A 22,596-nucleotide genomic window follows, 5' to 3' on the forward strand; every position below is an offset into this window, starting at 1 on the left:
ACCCCTATTGGCTGTGTTACCTGATCAAGTTACTTAGCCCTTTGAGCTTATCATTTGTAAAGTAAAAATAATACTAATGTCCTAGGACTAAGTAGTTGTGGAAATTTGAGATAAAGTATGGACCTGGCCAAGTGGTTCAGTGGTTAGAGCCTCAGCCAGTGCACGGGTTCCATGGTTCCATTCGCTGTCAAGGGCACAGAGCTGGGTTGCAGGTTCCATCCCCACCCAGGTCAGGAGCGCCCGCAGGACTCTCGTCGCTCATATAGATGTTCTCCCCACTTCCTTCCACTCTAAAAAAATCAATGGAAGAATATCTTCACTCCTTGGGAGAAGCTAAAAAAAACAATGTATCGTTTGTAAGGCTACAAGCTGATTCATGGGAAATGCTGTCCTTTATTGTAGGTTATATCGTTTTACAGCTTTGGTGTTAAATTCCCTTTCGCGGGACTGGTACCTGTCTTCTTCAACGGCGCGCTTAATCTGGCATCCCTAAATCGTCCTTCGTCCCCCAACTCTTCCCTCCCCGCCAAAATCATGCACACACAATTTAGTCCTTAAAACTCAAGTGTGCGTGTATCACCGCGAAGAGCCACAAGCTTAAAACGCCCTACAGAGGTCACCAGGCAACGCCCCCATCCACAGAAAAGGGCGGAGTCAGAAGGCTCCTCTCAGATCTCTTTCCGCTTGTAGTCGTCGCCCCTTCCCAATTCTCGCGAGACTTCGAGCACCTCGGCTTCTGCGCACTCGAAGTTCCTGAGAGTCAAGGCGCCAAGGAAGAGGGAGGGGAAGGCCGGGGGACGGTGCGGACGGCGTGGCCGCCATCTTGTTTGTACCCCCGTTTCGCGCGCGCTCTGCTCTCCGTGACGCACGCTTCCCCTCCCCTCCGCGGTGCCCAGGCCTCTGAATTGCCCTATTCCGCTGGAGCGCGGGGGCGGCTCCGGCTCTTCCCTGCTCTCTTGAGCAGAGGTGTGTGTAAGTGTGCGGGAGCGGTGTGGGAGGGAGAGTGCGGGGGTGAGCGGAGACGGCGACGGCCGGGGCGGGGGGAGGGGCAGCGCTTCCCGCCTCAGGCGGAGACCTCACTTCCCTCGCGCGGCCGCTGCTGTAGTTCGGTCCGGCCTGCCGCCGCCATGTTGTGTTTTTTTTCCGGGCTCGCTGCTATCGCCGCCGCCGCGCTCGTGAGGTCCGTGTGCCTCGTCGGTCCGGCCCGCGGGCTTTCTCCCATTGGCGGAAGGCGACGGCGGGGGGGCTCGCTCGTGATTGGTTGGTGGCGGGGAGGCCGCGGACCTGGCACCTTATTGGTCGTGCTGGCTCCGGCCCGGGGGTGATGAAGGAATCGGAGGCTGCGGGGATGCTCGCGTCCCGCGCTCCGGCCGCAGGGTGATGGTCCCCTACGGCGCGGGTGTGGGGTGGAGGTTGGGGCGAGCCTAAAGGCCTTAAAGCGGGGGAAAGAGGATGGTGGTCTGGCAGGTATTTGGGAGCAGCCTGTGCGTGGCCGGGAGTGGGAGGCCTCTAGGCCTAAGGGTGCCGGGCTTGGAAACACCGAGACCCAAGTTACAGGCTAAGAGGATTTCGAAATCCAGGAGTGCCAAACTTACAGTTTAACACAGTTTGGAAGTGATCTTAATGCACATGGATGCCAGTTCTAAGAGCATGGTATATAGGAGGAAAAGGCACCAGGGCCCTAGGGATCTGGCAGGAAGATAGGAGCAGATCAGGGATTTCGCTAGACCGTGCCAGCTTTGAAACACTGAGGTGTAGATGGAGCCTTGGAGTCCAAAGTTACCAGACCTGGGATGTGATGTGAGTAAAGAGCCTCAGGCCAAGGGAGAGATCCTAACGAATAGGTTTGCTAGTCTTAATAACAGAATGGCAAGCCTACAAGGGAAGGCATTAAGTAGTGATAGATGTATAGGAGGGAGAAGCCTAGTGCCTTCTTGAAACTCATTTAGGATATAGTTATCCCGAATGAAGCATTTTGGGAACGTTTTCACACTTGGGATTAGTAAAAGAGCAATGAATGGTTATTGGGGCTCATGACTGTGCAGCTAATTTTGAGATTTTTCTCTGTGAAGTTTTCCTGTTCTAGGAAAGATACAGGTCAGGGCTGAGTTTCCAAAGCTACACTTTATAATAAATATGAGATACTTGGCAATTTGTTGAATGGATAGTGTTAGGTTCCTCTTTAGTGGAAGAGAGCTTGACAGAGATTCTCTTCACAGAGATTCTGGACGTTGGCTCATTAATTTCCTTTTATACGTGCCTAAAATACACTCATCCTCATGTCCATTTTAAAAAAATATATTTTTATGATTTCAGAGAGGAAGGAAGAGGGAGAGAGAGAAACATAATGATGAGAATTGTTGATCTGTTGCTTCCTGCACGCCCTCTACTGGGGATTGAGCCCCCTACCGGGGATTGAGCCGAAACCTAGATATGTGTCCTGGCTGGGAATCGAACCTGTGACCTCCTGTTCAACTACTGAGCTGCGTTGCCTGGGCATTTTGTTTAAGTAACAGGACTTGTCAGCATTTTCTGGTTTATGTTTCAAAAAGCTTTTGTTGTAATCAAGAGTAAAGAGTCATCTTGTTGGGGGTACATTCCTTTTCCATCAAGTGGTAATGACTTGGCTTGTTTTACATTTGTGTCTTCCAAGGTTGGGGGGTCATGGAAACACATTTATTTAAACCTCTGTGTTTTCCTTCGCTGTGTTAGGTGGTTCTTTCTAGCCTTAGATAAGTGTGACACATCTGTTTTCATCTCAATTTCAAGAAATTTTTGGAGTTTTTAGCTTTGGTCAGTTTAATGTGAACGCAACTAAGTTTTTGAGTTAAATAGTATTTTCCAGTGGTAAAGGAGGGAATTGACATTTTGGGGCATATTTAATACAACATTCCTGTTAGGGCATTATCATTTCTATAACGCAGATGAAAAAGTTAAGGATCAGAGAGAGGGTAAGTAGCTTGTCCAGTGTTACTTAGTGATTGGGATTCAAATCCAAGTTGCCGGATGCCAAAGCCTATAGTTTTATCTGCTATATCATGCTGTCACCATAAATCTGACTGGTCCAACTCCCAGATAGTTTTATTATTTTTTTTTGATTTCTGGTTGTTAGAAGTGTATTTAATGGGAGAAATTTTTTTAAAAATATATTTTATTGAATTTTTACAGAAAGGAGGAGAGAGGTATAGAGAGCCAGAAACATCAATGAGAGAGAAACATTGACCAGCTGCCTCTTGCACACCCCCCTACCGGGGATGTGCCCACAACCAATGTACATGCCCTTGACCGGAATCGAACCTGAGACCTCTCAGTGCACAGACCGATGCTCTACCACTGAATCAAACGGGTTTCAGCTGAATGAGAGAATTTAATAAGTATTTGTAGTACTATTTCAAAGATTCAGACCACAGAATCGTAACCATTGGAATATAGGTTCTTCAACTAGGCATTTCAGTCTTCTTACCCCTTGGTTTCTAATGTAAAGGGAAAGATTTACAAAGTAAATTGCTGAAATTTTCCTGAACCCAGGGAGATCATGGTTAAAACATGTACAGAAAGTTTAAGAATCTGCATACTTTGGAACCAGGCTTCAGATATTGCTGACATAGTCTATTTATGGAAGTGATTAATGCCAAGCAGTGAGAAACTAGGAAGTGTTTAGTGTAAAAAGCTCAGTAGGGAGCTTTTTCAAACATCACCAGTTCTTTAGGAAGTTTGTCTCCAAACACTTGGGATCTATCCAAAAGCCTATTGCCTTTTCCAAACTGATTCTGGTGTATACTTATCCTGAATGATGTGTAAAATTAAAACTGATACAATATTTGCAATTCCAATATTGCATGAAATTCTTTAAATAATTCAGGTTTCCAGGGGGAGGATTTAATTGCTTTGTTTCTTGATGTGATTAGGTGAGTCTCCTCCCTTTTATTTGCAGTTACACTGCAATGTAGAAGATAAGAGTCAAGTCGAAACCTGTTTGGCTCAGTGGATAGAGCGTTGGCCTACGGACTGAAAGGTCCTGGGTTCGATTCCGTTCAAGGGCATGTACCTTGATTGTGGGCATATCCCCAGTGGGGGGGGGGGGTGTGTGCAAGAAACAGCTGATCGATGTTTCTCTCTCATTGATGTTTTTAGCTCTCTATCCCTTTCTCTCCCTCTCTGTAAAAAATCAATCAAATATATTTAAAAAAAAGATAAGAGTCAAAGTAAGAGGGGCATTAGGGCTTGCCAAGCATTTTGTCCATTGCTCATCTTAGCTTCATTTGGCTCAGTCATTAAGTTAACCAAATAAGAATGTTATGACATCTATAACTATAGTTTCTTTTTAGTAAGTCTGGACAGGCTATAATAACATGCATATGCACATACATATTTTATTTAGAAAATATTTAACTACCTGTTCTTTAACACTAGTGACCACTTGCATCCCACATTAGTTCCTTACACACATAGCCACTTGCTGGCCCTTTTTATGATTTCGAATTGACCACCCTAGAAATCTTCAACTCCCAGGAAATCTGAGGTCAGAGTTTATATTAAAAACTTGGGAACATCAGCTTTGTCTTCGAAGAAAAATCTATATTAATGCTTTATACTTTACAGCCTGTTCATGTTATTTAATTCTTATCACAAATAATTCTAATCTCATTTATACTTAAACATTTTCTTTCTCTCTCTCTTTTTTTTTTTTTTTTTTTTTTTGAGAGACAATTTACACCATTTTATGCCATAATGCACTGTATTGTTCCTGGCACCATTAATACTATTGTAATTTCCCTTGGAGAGGGCCATGCTTTTAAAAAACCTGAGTTGGATTTCCATTTATTAACTCTAAAATATTATATTTTACCTTACCAAAAGAGCAACCCCTAATCAGCTAAGATGGAGGTGGTATGGATAGGTGTTTTAGACAGAAGGTGGGAGTACAAGTATACCAACAAGCAAATTTAATACATGGCTTAACCTAGATGATAGGGAGAGAACACCAACACAGCCAAGGCCTTCGAGAAGGTAGCTGGGAGAACTCTATCAAGTAGGTTAGTCTGCAGAATTGGAAAGCTAAAACCTTTTCCTATTATCTACTCAAGCCCAAGCAGAGAATATGAAATAATGAATAACTAGAGGGCCATAACTTTCCAGAAAACAGAAAGGTGGAGTAAGCACACCATCCCCCGATAAAATGAAGTTGGATGTCAACGTGTAGAGAAAGTTGGGATATCTTGCCTAAACGGGTTTGGCTCAGTGGGTAGAGCATCGGCCTGCGGACTGACGGGTCCCAGGTTCGATTCCAGTCAAGGGCATGTACTTTGGTTGTGGGTACACCTTCAGTAGGGAGTGTGCAAGAGGCAGCTGATCGATGATTCTCTCTCATCGATGTTTCTAACTCTCTATTCCTCTCTGTAAAAAAATCAATAAAATATATTAAAAAAAAGAAAAGTTGGGATATCTTGAAGTTTGTTTTGGCATTTTGGTCTGTAAGCAATCAATATGGAAAGGAAGGCTATCCCAGAGAGTATGAGGACTCTCCCATGTGAATCAGCCAGGCATGCCATACCCATTGTATAGAAGGGTGTGATGATAGTTCACCAAGTACAGAGTGAAGGGGCCTAGGAGCCCTAGGCTCTGATAAGGAATACTCTGAGGCCAGAAGACAACCCATTTCCCAGAAGTGTTCCCCATTATCCTATATAATAAAAGGCTAATATGCAAATTGTCCCCTTGAGTCCAACCAGGGGTCATGTCCCCTCCCCTCAGCTGGCTGGATCCCACCCATGCACGAATTAGTGCACCGGGCCTCTGGTCTTTTATAAATGAACTCTGTCAGCCAAACAGAAGTCACTCTTCTTCTCATCAGAGATCATCTGTCTTGGTTCCACATCTATGCCATAACATTTACATTCTCTCTATCCCCCCCTTTTTTTTTTAAAAAATATATTTTATTGATTTTTTACAGAGAGGAAGGGAGAAAGATAGAGAGCCAGAAATGTCGATGAGAGAGAAACATTGACCAGCCGCCTCCTGCACACCCCCTACCAGGGATGTGCCTGCAACCAATGTATATGCCCTTGACCGGAATCGAACCTGGGACCTTTTAGTCCGCAGACCGACGCTCTACCACTGAGCCAAACTGGTTTCGGCCTCGCTATCCCTTTTTACCAATTAAGTCCCACCCATCCTTTAGGTTTATCTCCATTTTCTAAGCAATTTTAACTGCCTCCAACATTCTGCTTTAGAAGCCCTATTCTAACTTGATAGCCTATAAACTTGGCTTCCTGGGTGAGTTCTGAGACTTAGGTAAATCGTAGTAACCATGAGTGGAGAAATGCAGAGGCAGGAACATTCTCAAGTAGACTTAGACATTTTCCATTTGGTCAAAACAGAATCACTGTACTAGAAAAGATACGAGGGTTTTTTTAATCCCCCTTACAGAGAAATGGAAGCATTAGGGACATTCTAGTGTTTTGTTTTGAGACAATTTTGAAATTCAATCTCTTTTATCTTTTAGTTCAGAAGTACTGAATCACTAAAGATATTCAGGAATAATATAGTTACTACCTTTTATTGAGTGCTTACAGGAATAGAAACATATATATCATCCTAACACAGTATGAAGTAGACACAATTACCACCTTCATTTTTACATGTGCGGAAACTGAGGAGTTAAGTAATTTGCTCAAGGTCACATAGCCTTTAAGTGGCAGAGCCCAGATTCAAACATAGATCTGTACTCCTAATTCTTATAAAATTGTAGAACCCTTACTCTTAAAACACTGTGTTCTATGTTCTATAGGATATTGTGAGAAAAGAAAAATCCTTGCATCTTACGTCAGGAAGTGACCTTTCATTCTTTCAGGATTGACCTTTGTAGTGAGTTCCTAAATACTAGGTTAGTACACGATTCCCAAACCAGTGCTCATTCTGCTGGAGAGCATCACTTTTCCTGTGGAAACATTGACTTGATGGCAGAGATAACTCTAAGGCACCTTTTGTGTTTTGACAAGTTTGCCTCATTTAAAGGAAGAATGGCAGAAGACAGTATTAGGTTAACAAGTGACCTTCTTGAGTTCATTCCAGCCTCAGGCATACAACCTAGGAAGAACATTCCTTAGCTAGCAAGTTGTTCTTTTCCATTCTATTTCTTGTGCTCAAAGCAAACTGAGTTATCTGATGCCTTACAGTCTCTCTTTTCATTTTGTTTATTCAGTTTTTCATGCATGCACTGTGACTAGTTAGAAAGGCTACAAGGTCATTTTAGTGTTTTCCCACAGAGGCTCAAAGTAAGTAACTAACATAATAATGCAAATAGATTAATTATAATTAATTAAAATATTTTTGGCCAGAAAGTGCCTTTTGAAGGGGGCAGTGTAGTTGCTGGTGTTAGAGTCAGACCTGGGAAAGAATTCTGTTTCTGCAATCATTTACCTTCTGTGTTAGCTGGTGGTCAGATTCTTTTTTTTTTTTTTTAAATATACTTTATTTATTTTTAACAGGAAGGAGTGGGATAGAGAGAAACATCGATCAGCTGCCCCCCTGCACACCTCCTATTGGGGGTGTGCCCACAACCAAGGTACATGCCCTTGACCGGAATCGAACCCAGGACCTTTCAGTCCACAGGCCAAGGCTCTATCCACTGAGCCAAACTGGTTAGGGCTTGGTGGTCAGATTCTTAACCTGTCTGAGCTTTAGTTTATTACTGTGGAAGGTAGTGGTAATAAAAGCTATCTTACAGAGTAATTCTGAGAAATGAATACAATAGCATATAATAGGCGACTGTCACTGAGTAGACCCTTCTTTTTAGAATAGTATAAAATCTGTTCAATTGCATCCCTTGATGGAGGAGTCTTTTGTAATTATCTATTCTATTTTGTGCAATAAGATTTCTACATGGGGGGAGCAATCACTTCACATGAAAGAAATAACTTAATTTAGTTGTGCTGTTGTTTGGTTTAGGAGTTTGTTTTAGGGTTAAATTGTCTCCTGATTACCTCTGTTAATCCCCAGTTGCCAAGTAGTAATGATTCTGATGAGATGAAATCTTTCATATTTATAAGTAGCAATCCTTATTAAAATCATAAAAACAAGTTTTATCCTTCTGTCCAGAAAGAAATTTTCATTAAAAAATTTTTTAAAAGTAGAAATAGTGGTCTAAGTTAGGACTGTAAGTTTGTTTTATAGTTACCTGGGTAATATTTTCGTTGATGTAAGCAGGAAGGCAACATTGTGGAATGGTTCAGAAAAAAAATCTCTCTGCCTGCAGAAGTTTTTGCTAGGTTGCAATATTTGTACCCTTCCCACATATCTCCCATGTTTTAGTAGTGATGTACCTGATAGCAGTGAGGCACTACCTGTACTCATTATCAGTATTCAAGTTATATTTTCAATTTGGTTGAAGTTCTTTTTATGTTTGTAGACAGGTTACTTCTAAATCCAGTGTTTTTTCTTTTATACAGGAAAGCTTTCTAATGGATAAACTTCAGTTTAGAGAGAGGGACTAATTTAACCTTTGCATTTGAATGTTTCCAATAGAATAGGTTTAAATCAAAGCTTCAAATCTGCATGTCCAAGGCATATAAGGTATCATATAAATAAATACTTTTTAAAATCAACAGTATGTCGCTATAAATAAGGCTCAAGAATTATTCTAAATACACTCATGGATATGATCTATAAATAGTGAACTTGAGCAATGCTTATTCAGTAAATGGTTCTGGGACTCATAGGACCTACATTGAAATATAGAATATTTTGTATAATTTCATTGGTTAAAATCTATTAGAGGGACTGAAGGTTTTCACATTTCTAATTACTGTTAAACCTGTCCTGAGGAGCTGCAAATTATCCAGTGATCAATATGAAGTGAGATTCTAAAAATATGTATATTTTATTGATTTTTTTTTTTACAGAGAGGAAGGGAAGAGGGATATAGAGTTAGAAACATTGATGAGAGAGAAGCATTGATCAGTTGTCTCCTGCACACCCCCTACTGGGCATGTGCCCGCAACCAAGGTACATGCTCTTGATAGGAATCAAACCTGGGACCCTTCAGTCCTCAGGCTGATGCTCTATCCACTGAGCCAAACCAGTTAGGGCTGAAGTGAGATTTTTTTTTTTTACCCAGAATTAAGAAAACACATCTCTTCATCAGGGGTACTATCTGCTCATTTAAGAGGGGAAAAAAATGTACAAACTATTTGCACGGTTGAACATTTTTGTCCTTTTTGACTGTCTTAAAAATTAATACTGTAATGGGAAGGTAAGTAGTTTAGAATTTGCTCATTATCAGATGACAAAGTTAGGGGCTTTTAAAGAAGCAAAACATACTTGGTTGGCAATAATTTGGGAGGCAGGAGATTGCTATTTATGGTGATATTTAATGCTATTTTCAGTAGGATTAAATAAAAAAGGTAAATGCCATTATGCGTGTTAAACTAACCCTCCTGGAACATGGTGAGAATAGAGTCACCTTTAATCTTTTCATTCCACTACAATTTGTAAGTTGGCTTAGAGCAGCATTTTCCAGGCTGTTTAATTGAACATTATTAGTTCTTATACAATGTGAATAAGTATCCTCTGAGGATGAAAAAAGGATTCTTGACAAAATAATGGCCAAAGTGAGATGCATTTCTTTACTGCAGAATTAGTATTCAGAGTATTTGTACTCATGAGCCTTATGATCCTTCAAAAGAAGAAAGGATACATTATGTAGTATTTCTCAAACTTATTTGGCCATAGAATCTTATTTGTTGAGAATGCCTAATAAGCATTTCATGTTATGACTGGTGTGTGTAGTGGAGCCCAGTTAAGCAGTTCTGGCGTAGTGAGTTGGTGAATTAAAAAAAAAAAAAAAAAAAAAAGGAATCCTTTTTTAATAGGATAGCTTGACCAGTATTGGGAAAGGACTTTTCTGTGAACATGTAAGATATGTCTCTAAGGTAACACAGACTGTCCTAGCTAGTTTGGCTCAGTGAATAGAGTGTTGGCCTGCGGACTGAAGGGTTCCCGGTAGGTCAAGGGCACATGCCCGAATTGAAGATTTGATCCCCAGTAGGGGTTGTGTAGGAGGCAGCCGGTTGATTCTCTCTCATCATTGATGTTTCTGTCTCTCCCCATTCCTTTACTCTCTGAAATAATAATTAAAAAAGATGTTTAAAGTAACACAGACTTAGGGATGAATGTAATTCCAAAGGTTATCTAATCCAATTGCCAATCCTATTTATACTCTTAAAAGAGTAATACGATAATTAGACCAGGAGACCTTCCAGAGACCTTCCAGACAAAGCCATGGAGGCAGGGCCGAGACAGAGGCAGTTAGGGGAGATCAGTCCTGCAAGGGAGAGCAGTTAGGGGCGATCAGGCTGACGGGGGTAGGTCGGTGATCAGGTTGGCTGGCGGGGGGTAGTTGGGGGCGATCAGGCTGGCGGGGGGTGGGGGAGGGAGGGCAGTTGGGGGCGATTAGGCCAGTGGGAGGGAAGTTGGCAATCAGGCCGGCGGGGGGCTGGGGGGTCGGTTTGAGGGTGATCAGACTGGCAGGGGGAGCAGTTGGGGGCGATCAGGCTGGGGGGGGGGGTGGCAGTGGGCAGTTGGGGGCAGTCAGGCTGGCAGGCAGGCAGAGGCAGTTAGGGGTGATCAGGCTAGTAGGCAGAGGTGGTTAGGGGCCATCAGGCAGGCAGGCAAAGTTATTAGGGGCAATCAGGCAGGTAGGCGAGTAGTTAGGAGCTAGTGGTCCTGGATTGCGAGAGGGATGTCTGATTGTGGGATTGGGCCTAAATTGGCAGTCGGACATCCCCTGAGGGGTCCTGGATGAAGAGAGTGCAGGCCAGGCTGAGGGACCCCCCCTCACTGTGCATGAATTTCGTGTGCTGGGCCTCTAGTCCTATATAATAAAAGGCTAACATGCAAATCAACTGGTTGCTATGATGCGCACTGACCACAAGGGGGCAGGTGCTAAACACAGGAGCTTCCCCCTGGTGGTCAGTGCGCTCCAATAGGTATGCTCGGGCCCCCCCAGTGCACCAATTTCATACACTGGGCCTCTAATAACTGATAATAGTAGCAGCTACCATTTTTAGGAGTACTTGCTGTTTATCAGACACAGTTTGTTATTCTATATGCTTTTATTAACCATGAATTTTAAAGATTTTTTTACCTTAATGTTTTCCATTCTCCTGCTTTTTAATATCTCCACTACTGCATTTTCCCTGTAACTAGATAATTGGAGTGTCCTGTTTTCCCTTCTGTCTATATAATGCTGCCATCCTCCCACCTTGTCTTCTCCACACTGTACCCAAAATGATCTTTGAAAAGGGTAATTCTAATTGTGCTTAAAACTCTTCAGTAGCTCACCATTATCCTCAGAATCTTAGATTTTTCCATCTCTGTTTACTTTTCTAATTTCTAGCCTCTTGCCCCTGGGCTGCTGCCATACTAAAGTATAGCCCTTTCAGGAATATAATGTTCTGTCAGCCCCAGGCTTGTGTATTTACATGCAGTTTGCTTATTTATCTCAGTAGGTTCCTATCCTTAGATTTTATATCTTACAAGAAGCCTCTCTGACCATCCTGAAATTGAGTTAGATCCTGGATTAGGTCTAATATAAACTGTGCATTTGACCCTATTGTAACTCTTAACAAGTGATGCTGTAATTATCTATTTTAATTTTCCAATTATAATAGACTTTAATCTCTTTGAGAATAGGTGTTGCGTCTTATTTAGGATCCATAGATCTTAGCACAGTGCCTTCATATATAAGTACTGCACATGAATCTGTGCGACAGTAGCTCTCTGCGCGGCCAGGCCACTCTGCGCTCACTGCCAAGAGGCTCTCTGAGGCCCAGAGGCCCATCTGCGGCTGGGTGTGGAACACTTGTCTTGTCATCATGATGACAAAGCAAGCATTCCGCCAGGCCACTCACACTGCCCGCTCTCAGCAGCCACCCTTTCCGGAGGACTCTGGAGGGGCTGAGAGGACTGGGTGCCACCATCTTGTGGCTATGGGTGCTGCCATCTTTGTGACAGTGATGGTTAATTTGCATATTATCCTCATATTAGATAGGATTTATTGAATGAATGAAAGTATCCTAATCCTCACAACCTTGCAAGATGTTTGATGCTTTAGAAAATTGGCCTTTGTGAGGTTAAGTAACTAGCCCAAGGTTACTCAACTAAAAGGAGGCGAGGAAGGATAGAATACAGATTTGTCTAATTGCAAAGACTTGGCTTATTTATTTTTCTTGCTTCTCCACATGGCTGCTCTTTTTCATCTTGTCTTTATATATTTCTGTCAAGTGTTCCAACAGCCTATGCTAACAACCCTACCCATAGCTTCTGAGGCAGCTTGTGCCATATTTGAATAGTTTTTGAGGGCTGAAATAGGTCCCTCTAGAATAATTTTCCATCCACTGGTCTTAATTTATGCTTTGGAGACTATAATTTATTTTTCTAAAAGCAAATAATTCCTAATTTGTAATCCACTTAAGGTCTCATTTATTAGTTTATTCATTCATTTATAGAGTAAACATTTACTGAGCACCATCGTTAGGTTGGTTCCTTATTCTAATGATGTCATTTTTCAAAATGTTTGAGGATCGTCTTCAGACCTTTTTCTGATTCTTATGAAAACGTGTCAACACTTTTTTTTTTTAAACCTTAAAGGTGGATTTGATTGGGGAAATAGCAAATAGTTGTTTAGGACCAAGCAAGGTGAAAATATGGGTCAGAAGTTCCAATCTGACAGTCCTCAATTTTCTTTGGCTTGCCTATAATTTTTTTAAAATTTGAACCTAAGTTGTAATGGTTCTGAAAGAGATAATGAGGGTAGTGGTACAAGTAATGGGTATAATGGATGTTCTCCGTGATGCTATTGACAATATTTAAAATGGAAAATATTGCAATTATTAATATGGAACTGGTTAAAAATTATGACACGTCCTTCAGTGGAATACATCTACCTAATAAAAAAGTAACATGCTAATTGGTCGTACCTTCGTGATGCCACCAGCCAATCAGAAGTGAGTATGCAAATCAACCCAACAAAGATGGTGGGTTAATTTGCATAAACAGGTGCTGAACAGCTGGGGGTGTGGCTGGACATTTGTGTTGTTGCTATGGCAATGGTGCTGGCGTTCTGCAGTACCCCAGCCATTCTGGGCAGCATGGGAAGGCGGGAAGGCAGCTCTGGGCTGGAGCAGAAAAGCAGCTCCAGCCAGTGCGAAGGTGCTGCCGGCAGCCAGGCGGAGGAAGGCCCATTTTTGTATGATGTTTGTGCATCGGGCCTCTAGTTTTAATCATAAATGATGAAGATCTATACTTGATATGGCAAGTTATTCACATTAATTTAAGTGAAAAAAGGTTACAAAATAATTTGTAAAGTATTTTCTAATATAGCAGGAGACTGCCTTATATCTTATTTGCATAAGAAAAGAAAATCTCTAGAGGTATATAACCTAAAATACTAACAATGCTTGATTCTGGGTGGTTGGATTAAAGGTATTTGTAAAAAAATATACCTCATCCTCCTAACCTGTAACAACATCAGTTCAAAACAAATAGCTATATACATCTGTCTCATTAACATATAATGCATACACATATTTTAACATTCAAATGAATATGGCTTTGTGTCCTCATCCCCATATATGAAAAGTTCATTTTCTCTAGAGGTTCTCTTTGATATTTCCTGGGGCCCCCAGGTTTACTTATTAAGTCTCAAGGGGGTTAGTCAAGGTTACCATCAATAAAATGTTCAGGCCACTGAAGAGCCCAGTTTCTTCGCTGCTATTTTTGCTTCTGCTCTGATAACAGTATAACCTCTGAGATAAGATCATCTGGAGTACTAAGCAAGACCCTGGTTTTGGCAGGAATTAGCATGGTGGTTGGGACCAACTTCTGCCATAACTTTGGTCCTTCAGCCATTCCTCAGGATGCCAGCTCAAGAGCTGTTTAGCATCTACTTTTTGTGTCCAGGATCTCTGGCTTTTACTTCTTCTATTCTGTCTGAAACTCTTACTGCAGTGGACCAGCATTGTTCCATGGCCCTTGTCAGTTGGAGCTGAGTAGTAGTTGCCCCTTTAGATGGGACAAGCACTCTCCAGTTTTCTGAATTCCTCATCACTCCCCACTCCCTATTATTTCATTGACACTATGGTTAAGGCTAGGTTTGATTTATATATCTTCTGAGCACTGGGGATGTATGTGAATATAAATGACACAGTCGTTGCCTTCAGAAAGCCCTTCTCTGGTAAAAGAGAAATGGTAAAAAGTAATTATAATATGTGATAAGTGCTATAGACAAATATATAATTAGATTTTAATTATGTAACATACCAGGTATTAATGCTGAGTGCTTATCTGAGTCTCAACACTTTTGTGAGTTGGTGTTATGTTTTTCCTCTCTACACATGAAGAACTGAGCTCAGAGATGGTTAAGTATCTTGGCCAAGATCATACAGCTAGTAAGTATAGGTAGCTATGATTTAAAATCAAATTTCTGGTTAAGAGCATCAGTTCCCACTCTGCCTTCTTTGAGAGCATTAAAGCTTGAATCATTTAACCAGAGACACTGGTTTTGTCTCATAGTGATCTGGTTATTTTAGGGCAAGACAGTGTACTTAACTGGTATAAAGGGCTGCCAAGATCCAGGACCAGGGAAGACTGTAAGGGGGAATCCCAGAGATACCAGGAGGCTTTTTGTGCAGGCCAGAGAAGGGAAAGCTAGAGTAAGCAAATAGATCAGCCTGCCAAGTGGGAATTCTAGGATAATTTGAGTTCTCTTCCCACTAGCGACTTGAATCCTACTAAGGTGACTGTTGATGAGAAATAGGGGTTGAAGTGCGTGTTGTTTGTTTTTTGAGAACTGCCAAGAACTAATAAAAACTATGCCAAAGACCTTCACAAGCCGAAACCGGTTTGGCTCAGTGGTAGAGCGTCGGTCTGCGGACTGAAAGGTCCCAGGTTCAATTCCGGTCAAGGGCATGTATTATACATTGGTTGCGGGCACATCCCCGGTAGGGGGTGTGCAGGAGGCAGCTGGTCGATGTTTCTCTCTCATCGACGTTTCTAGCTCTCTATCTCTCTCCCTTCCTCTCTGTAAAAAATCAATAAAATATATTTAAAAAAAAAAGACCTTCACAAAATATCAACATAAATGCTTGGTTTAATCTGGTACATCAAAAGCAGAGTCAAAGGGTAGGCTTTTGAAACACTAGGCATACCTAGGCCAGAATTGATAGTGAAAGGCATGAATTTCTGACATAAAAACTGGGGAAGATTTTTAATAGCAGCTAGTAGTCCTCACACACTGCCCTTTATTGCTCAGGAGTTGCTTTTTGCAGGGTTGCAGAGTATGCTGGAGATGAAAGAGAGACACTCCCTCATAGTAGCTTTAGGACCTTAAGTCCTGTGTAAAACAAGGAATTTGGATCGGATGACTACAGCACTTTTTGTTTTTTTCATTGCTTATTTAGTACTGTATACTTTACATATATTATTAGCTCTCTTAATTCCTACCATGGCTCTGTGATATAGATGGGAGTATCCAAATATTACAGATTAGGAAACTGAGGCTCAAAGTTGGTCCAACGTCATACAATCTATCTATCTATCTATCTATCTATCTATCTATCTATCTATCTATCTAAAACCCTAATATGCTAATAGACTGAATGATGGAACAACCAACAACTGAACAACCAGTTGCTATGATGTGCGTTGACCACCAGAGGGCACGTTCAAATCATGGCAGGCATCAGCCCTGCTTGCATCCTCTGCTGGTGCTGACCCCAGTTGCTCTGCCATCAGCGCATGGGAGTGACGGTGGCAGGTGCTGGCAGACGGGACTAGGGGCCGTGGTGGGAGGGGACGGGCTAGGGTGTGGAGGATGGGCTGAGACCTGCCCCTGTGCCCACCTCGCAGCTCACAGTTCCTTTCAAGGTGCACGAATTTGTGCACTGGGCCCCTAGTTAATTCATAAGTAGAGGAATCAAAATTTGAATCCAGCTCTGCCTGACTCCCAAGTGTTATTTTTGCCATAGTGACACTGATTAATAATCAGTGATGTAAAAATGTCTTACTAATTCTGCCTCCCACTTCTCAAGTGAGCTTCTTTGCTTTCTTAGAGCTGCCTTTCTTAAAGCACCACTGTTTTGGGTTTAAAAGTGTTTAAAAGTGGGTGTGGTGTGTATAAGGCACACAACTGGCCTGTTAACCTTCCGCTTTCTCTTCCCAGGCTGGTAGTTATGCAGAATCTGTGATCTAAACTTTTGAGAAAAGAACTGCAATACCTGCAACTCTGTGTAGCTTCAGAAATCACCCCACAACACAGTCTGTTAGCATAACTAAACTATTGTTTAGATGCGATAGTGAAATTGCCATGTAATCCCTTAATATTTTTTTACTGATAATTTTTTTTTTTTAACAGAGGAAGGGAGGGAGAGAAACATCAATTTGTTCCAGTTATTTGTGCATTCATTGGTTGATTCTTATATATATATCCTGACTAGGGATTGAACCCACAACTTTGGTGTATCAGGATGACATTCTAATCAACTAGTTATTTGGCCAGGGCCTGCTGTCCCTTGATATTTTAGTGTACACTACTTGTAATGGTTTAGTTGTTAGTTATTTCAAGTCCTTATAAGTTACAAATGTGATTTGCTACTAATTAAAGACTCCTAATCTACACTAATAAAAGAGTAAGATGCAAATTGACCATACCTTTGTGATGCCCATTAGCCAATCAGGAGTGCATATGCAAATTAACCTGCAATATTGTTGTTACTGAAGACATTCTGGGGTCCTAAAGTTTACCAGTGTTGGTTGAAGATTTATTTACAGATTTTGGGTCCAACTGTTTAGGTTTTAAGAGGAGCATCCTAATATGGTGAAAATCAGTTAACATATCTTTGTTTTTCTTTTTTATAGAATATTCAAACAGAAACATCTCACTATTACCTAAGGCAGTGGTTCTCAACCTTTTTAATGCCATGACCCTTTAATGCAGTTCCTCATGTTGTGGTGACCTCCAACCATAAAATTATTTTCGTTGCTACTTCATAACTGTAATTTTGCAACTGTTATGAATCGTAATGTAAATATCTGTGTTTTCCCATGGTCTTAGGTGACCCTGCTAGCGGTTCTCAGGTTCTACCACTGCTGTAGAGCCTACTCTTTATAGGTAAAGAGTTAACTCTGAACCTTAGCCATATATCTAGAATATATGGTCCCTAGCCATATATCTAGGATGCAAACTTAGGTCCCACCTATGCAGGACCCTTTCCCCTGCACCACACTGCTTACTAAAACATGGGGCACTTCAGGACACAATCAAGGAAATGCTCAGGTATCAAATGTATGTACGGATAGCATAAACCATTATACACAACTTCATTAATTTAAAAATCAGAAATCTGACATTGAATTTAATCTGTTGGTTAGAGATCTAGCTATGAAATGAAAAGCGTTGAAAATCACTGTAATGTATTTTTTTATTGATTGGTTTTGAGAGAGAAACATCAGTTTATTGTTCCACTTAATTTATGAATCATTGGTTGGTTCTTGTATGTGCCCTGACCGGAGATCAAACCTGAAGCTTTGGCATATATCAGGATGGCGCTCTAACCAACTGAGCTACCTAGTCAGGATCAAACTGTGTAATATTAAAAACTAATCAGCAACATTTTGTGACTGACCACTCTAAATAGTTCAGTTAATCTAAATAAATTCGTTAATTCATCAAGCTATATCATTATACTCACTAATGTTCAATCTTCTTTGCCTTTCCCTCTTCCCACCTTTATCATTATATTTCCCTCTTGGGTTCCTGGTAGACTTTTTGGAAATGCCACTGTTTCCGTCACTACATACATTGCTCCAGAATTTTCCTATTTAGATTAGTTTATGTTTCAAAATAAAGTGATTTGCCATGGTATTAATATGTGCTTTTAAAATAACTGTGGACAAGATGACAGATGGGAGGGAGCAGTGTGCAGGAGGCAGCCGATTAATGATTCTCCCTCATCCTTGGTGTTTCTATGTTTCCCTCTCTCTTCCTCTGAGGTCATTAAAAAGAAAAAAGGAAATCCTGAAAACCATTGTATGGCTATTGATACCACTCTGTTACTGTTAAAGAAACTGTGTTTTCTTTGGAGCTGTTTGAGTACCCCACCCAATTTTTTTTTCTTCTGTTAATGTTCAAAAGAAAACTGAAGATAGTTAAGTCACAACTTTCCAATCTTGTGCACATTTCTTCTCTAGTTTACTGCCATACGATACTGTAGCAATATCTTACAGACATCTTTGATGGCCAATCAGAAGCAGTTAAATTACCTTAAATTTTTAAATGGAACTCTGACAGCCAATAAGAAATCCTTTGGGTGGTAACTGTAACAACCCTTTCGTGTGAATTTAAAAACAATTCTAAATTTGCAGTATTCTCTGTTTTGGAAGCACTTGAGGCCCTACTGCATCTGCTGTGTGCATTTGCTAGGGATTTCCAAGCTTTAAGTTCCCAGTAGTTTGAAGTCTGGATCTGACCCCTGTTCTGCTTCTCAAGGTAACTTTAAAACAGGAAGTGTGCAAAGGAGGTAACTGATGACGTGAACAGCCAATCATGGCTTTGTGTTCTTAGCCAATAAAACAGTTCAGCCAATGGGACCACTGTGGAGGCAAGGTTTGGTGTCAAATAGCATGCTAGATTGAATGCCTTTGACTGTTAAAGTGGAAGGAGGCTGCAGGGCTTCATTGGAGCCTCGGAGTTTTTCACTGAGGCAGGGGTCAGCTGAAAGACAAAGAAAAATGGCGAATAGTTTGCTGGGGGGTGGGGGGACAGCTGTTCGGGTTTTCACTGGAGTGGACATTCCAGACTCAGGTTTCTGCATCTCCTGCTGCCTTTTGTTTCCTCCGTCCTTTTCGGGGGGAGGGATAGGAGTGACTTAAATTCTCCCTGTCCGAGGAGATATAAATAACTACATGTAAAATTAATGCAGTTCCCGGTAAGTTTAATTCTTTGTTCTGTGTTAAAATGGTAGAAACTGTTTAGCTTCAGAGAGTGTAGACAAGTTGCACTGTTTCAGAAAATGGCCACTTTACATTCCATGCATACCTTTTGGTGCACCTAGAATACCTTACTCTGTTTAGATTTTGCATGCCCTTCAACTAGGATTTCTTTTCCTAGTTGAGCAACAAGATCAGGTACATGAAAAAAGGCTAATAATTTTTTTCAGGGGCATATAGAAGCAAAGCACTTTCTTTTTGCATTGGGTAAACTTAACTGTTTTCCAAATAATTTTCCTTTGTTCAAGTGCACTGAAGCTTTTCTACAGAATAAGCTGAGTTATTGTAAGACTTTTTCTATTTCCATGCACTTTATTGACATCTGTATTTTCAGAGGCGGAAGCAACACTATTGCTATTCTCAATTTGTGTTAAAATATGATTTGCACTGATGCAAGTTCTAATGGTAAAGGCCACATGCCAATGTGAAATTCTCGCATAACTTTCTTGATTTACCTGTCTGTGCTTCTAGAGTCATAAGTACCAATTAGTTAAGTAACAATCTTTGTTTTAAAATGCGCATTTTAACATAGAATGCTCGTTAGAAGCATACTTCTCCACTATACTGTCAGTGATGAGAGCAAATCTTTTTTCCACCAATTTCACACATTTTATCAGGTGTTGATTTAGGTCTTTAAAATGATGTGAGCAAAATTCTTTTAATTTTCTATTTGAAATATTTAAGTCCTAATTTACCTGCATTTTGTGAATAGGAAAGTTAAGAGTATAGGCACACTCTTGTCTTTTGCCCTTGAAATATTTTTTTCCTCTTTAGCCTATGAAGCTAATGCAGGTTGCTAATCAATAATGAGCCAGTTCCTGTGAATAGTGAAATCTTCCATCCCATGTACTAAAGATCTGTGATGCACTTGATTTTAAAGAGCAATTCTTCGTTTTCTCTTTATTTGCAAGAATGGAATGAAGGTCATTGGAACATTTCTGCAGCAGACTCTGTGGAGCAGTGTGGCAGCTTGCAGCACTGTCTCTGGGTAGGGAGTAGGCCCTCTTAGAGAAGTTTGGAGGGTGTTGATTTGCCTTCTCCTTAAGTAAAGGATTTACCCGAGAGGATCGATAAGGGAATAGATTTTGGACTCTTACAATTGGAGTGGTATAGCAGTCAAAGTTGCTAGATGCAGGCTTCTGTTGTTGCTCGCAAAAGTGACCTTGAGAAACTGCCGAGGAGTTGAAAGATTGAAGGACAAAGTTTGTTTATACAGATTTGGACTGAAAAAGCTCTATTTAAGATGAGAAGAGACTGTACTTGTGATGTTCAAGTTGAGTGGTTAGTAGGAATATGTTATAGATTCAAATTAGGAGTTTTCAAGCAGTAAGACAATAGGGCTGTATTCATTCTCTCCCACTCTTATCCATTCCCTCCCCCCAGCAAAAAAATTCTAAATCCTTTTGGTATGATTGTAGAGGGAACTGCCTAACAGATTCAGAATTCCTTGCGTGCTACCTTGTCTTCTGTGTAATTTAGAGGGTTCTTGGTGAAGAATGGTATTTCAGGAGTTCAAAGTAATATTTGTCAAACTTCTTTTGGGAATTGGAATGCTTATGGTAAGAAAACAGTCATTCTGGGAAGTTATGTCATTAGAGAAAGTATGATTAAGGACTACATTTTAACATAACTAATTTTAATTAATTTTTTTACAATTCATTTATTTACAAGTTATCAGTTGCTTTAGGTTTTATATATAATTTAAAAAAACAATTGTAGATACTGATTGACTTTATTGGCCCTGGAGCAGGGGATACAGAAGGTAAGTGGGGCAAAGTATGAGGCCTAAATAAAACTCTTTATAATAAGAACTTTGTGGGTTTCAGTTCTTGGAGAGATATCTATCACTCTCTAGCCTGGATTCTTAACCTTCTTAGTTAGGGTCATGGACTCTGAGAATCTGACCTACTACCTGGAAGGTGCATATAGGCATGCCTGTGCAAAATCCCTGGTCACTAGGATATTTTCCAGTGGATGTTAATAGTGTTTATATGATCTCTGCATTTATACTTTAACTAGATAGTATTTCCCAGATAAATTAAAACTCAACTTCCACAAGGAGCAAAGACCTTCTATAACTAACTGTAACTTAGACTAGGGGTGGTTGTGTGTGGGTGGGTGGGGAGGCTTAGACAGGGTCTGAGATTTGGGCATTTATTTACTCTGATTATAGTATTTGAGGCAGCATGGTGCAGTAGCAAAAACAGACTATTTAAAGTCAGGAGACTTGTATCCAAGTCCCTCCACAGCTGTCACCAGCTTTATGAGTTTGGACAAGTCAGCCATTTAGTGTCAGCTTCCTCACATGTAAAAACGGGTCCTAAAAATAGCACCTTCCTATTTAGTGGTGAGTCTCAAATGAGATCATGTATGTCATAGTGCTTTGCAAATTGTGAAGTGCTACATAATCTTAGTTGTTACTAATTCAAACTATTAGGAGATAGTGCTTATGAAGATAGGTGTGGTATCAAAGGGGGGGAAATGCCAGTATTTTAACATGTTTACAGAGGATTTTATTTAAACCCGACACATTTCTTTTAAACTGATTCTACATGCCTTCACTTGCATATTCCTATTTATGTTTACATGACTCTATGTAATGCACTGAGACCATCAAACCTTCCCTTACCAAGATTCCTATGAAATAATTTTAACCTCTTTCTCAGAAATTATAGGCCTTAGAATAAGATGATATGGGAATGCTGGTTTTTTAGAAACCCTTAGTAAATTTTGGAATCTCTCAGATAAAATATGGAAACCGGTTTCAATATAATGAGATTTGCATTATAATTCAGGTATGGTGTAATAGTTGCAGCTGTTTACCATCAGAAGTTACATTTTTAGTTTACGTACCAAATATTTATAAAGTAAACCTGGGGCCATTTTTTTGTTTGCTTTGTGGTCATATGATCTTCTTTCTGTCTGTTTTCAAGCTTGGAAGACAGTTAATAGCTTGCACAGTAGTAGCAAGCAAATAAATGTTGGGGTAAAGACTTCTAAAAAAATAGGTCTTTCACCAAAATATAAACATTAGCATAAATGTCACACAATTGATGCTCACTGTGAGATACATTTTCAAAATAAATGGTGGAAACCCATGGGGAGGAATCTGGTTCTTGCTCATTTCACATCCCTGCTGTCCCTATTTTTAGGATTTTTCTTTTCTCCTTGGAGTGGGGTGGATATTTTGTGATCTATTTTATTTCCTGTCCTATTAAGTCACTTCCTTTCAGTCATGGTCAGTCAACATTGATATCTACCTCCTTTCTGTACATTGAAAGAATTCATATTCAGACAGAATAAGGCCTGGCAATATTGGCATTGGACTCTAAATAAAATTCTAGTTTCAGGGATGTATATGTTTGAAAATAGCGGTCATGGTCACTGTGGGCTTTTTGTTCTTAAAATAAGATGAGATCTCCTTTAACGAAGCCATATACATACTTTCTTGAAGCTTCAATTACCCAAAAAACATTCTTAAAGCTAATCATTTATAGATGGTCTTCATGAATGAAGTTATTTTTGCCTATTCCTAGCCTTAATAATATA

The 22,596-nt window shown here is 40.5% G+C and overlaps 1 protein-coding gene across 6 annotated transcripts in view; it reads left to right on the forward strand.

Annotated features, from left to right (window-relative positions):
- Positions 1–736: 736 nt before the first annotated feature.
- NFYC (nuclear transcription factor Y subunit gamma) overlaps positions 737–22,596 on the forward strand; it is a 65,809-nt gene continuing 43,949 nt past the window's right edge. Inside the window, exons 1-2 of one of the 6 annotated variants that reach the window (XM_036446072.2) lie at positions 737–966; positions 14,592–14,651. The gene's annotated coding sequence lies outside the window, so the exon portion shown is untranslated. Of the gene's footprint in view, positions 971–14,591; positions 14,652–18,733; positions 18,987–22,596 lie in introns of those variants that run through there. The other 5 variants (XM_036446071.2, XM_036446070.2, XM_036446077.2 and 2 more) reach the window with 5 other exon arrangements.

This window comes from Pipistrellus kuhlii, unplaced genomic scaffold (genome assembly GCF_014108245.1).
Source record: "Pipistrellus kuhlii isolate mPipKuh1 unplaced genomic scaffold, mPipKuh1.p scaffold_m20_p_2, whole genome shotgun sequence".
NCBI lineage: Eukaryota > Metazoa > Chordata > Mammalia > Chiroptera > Vespertilionidae > Pipistrellus > Pipistrellus kuhlii.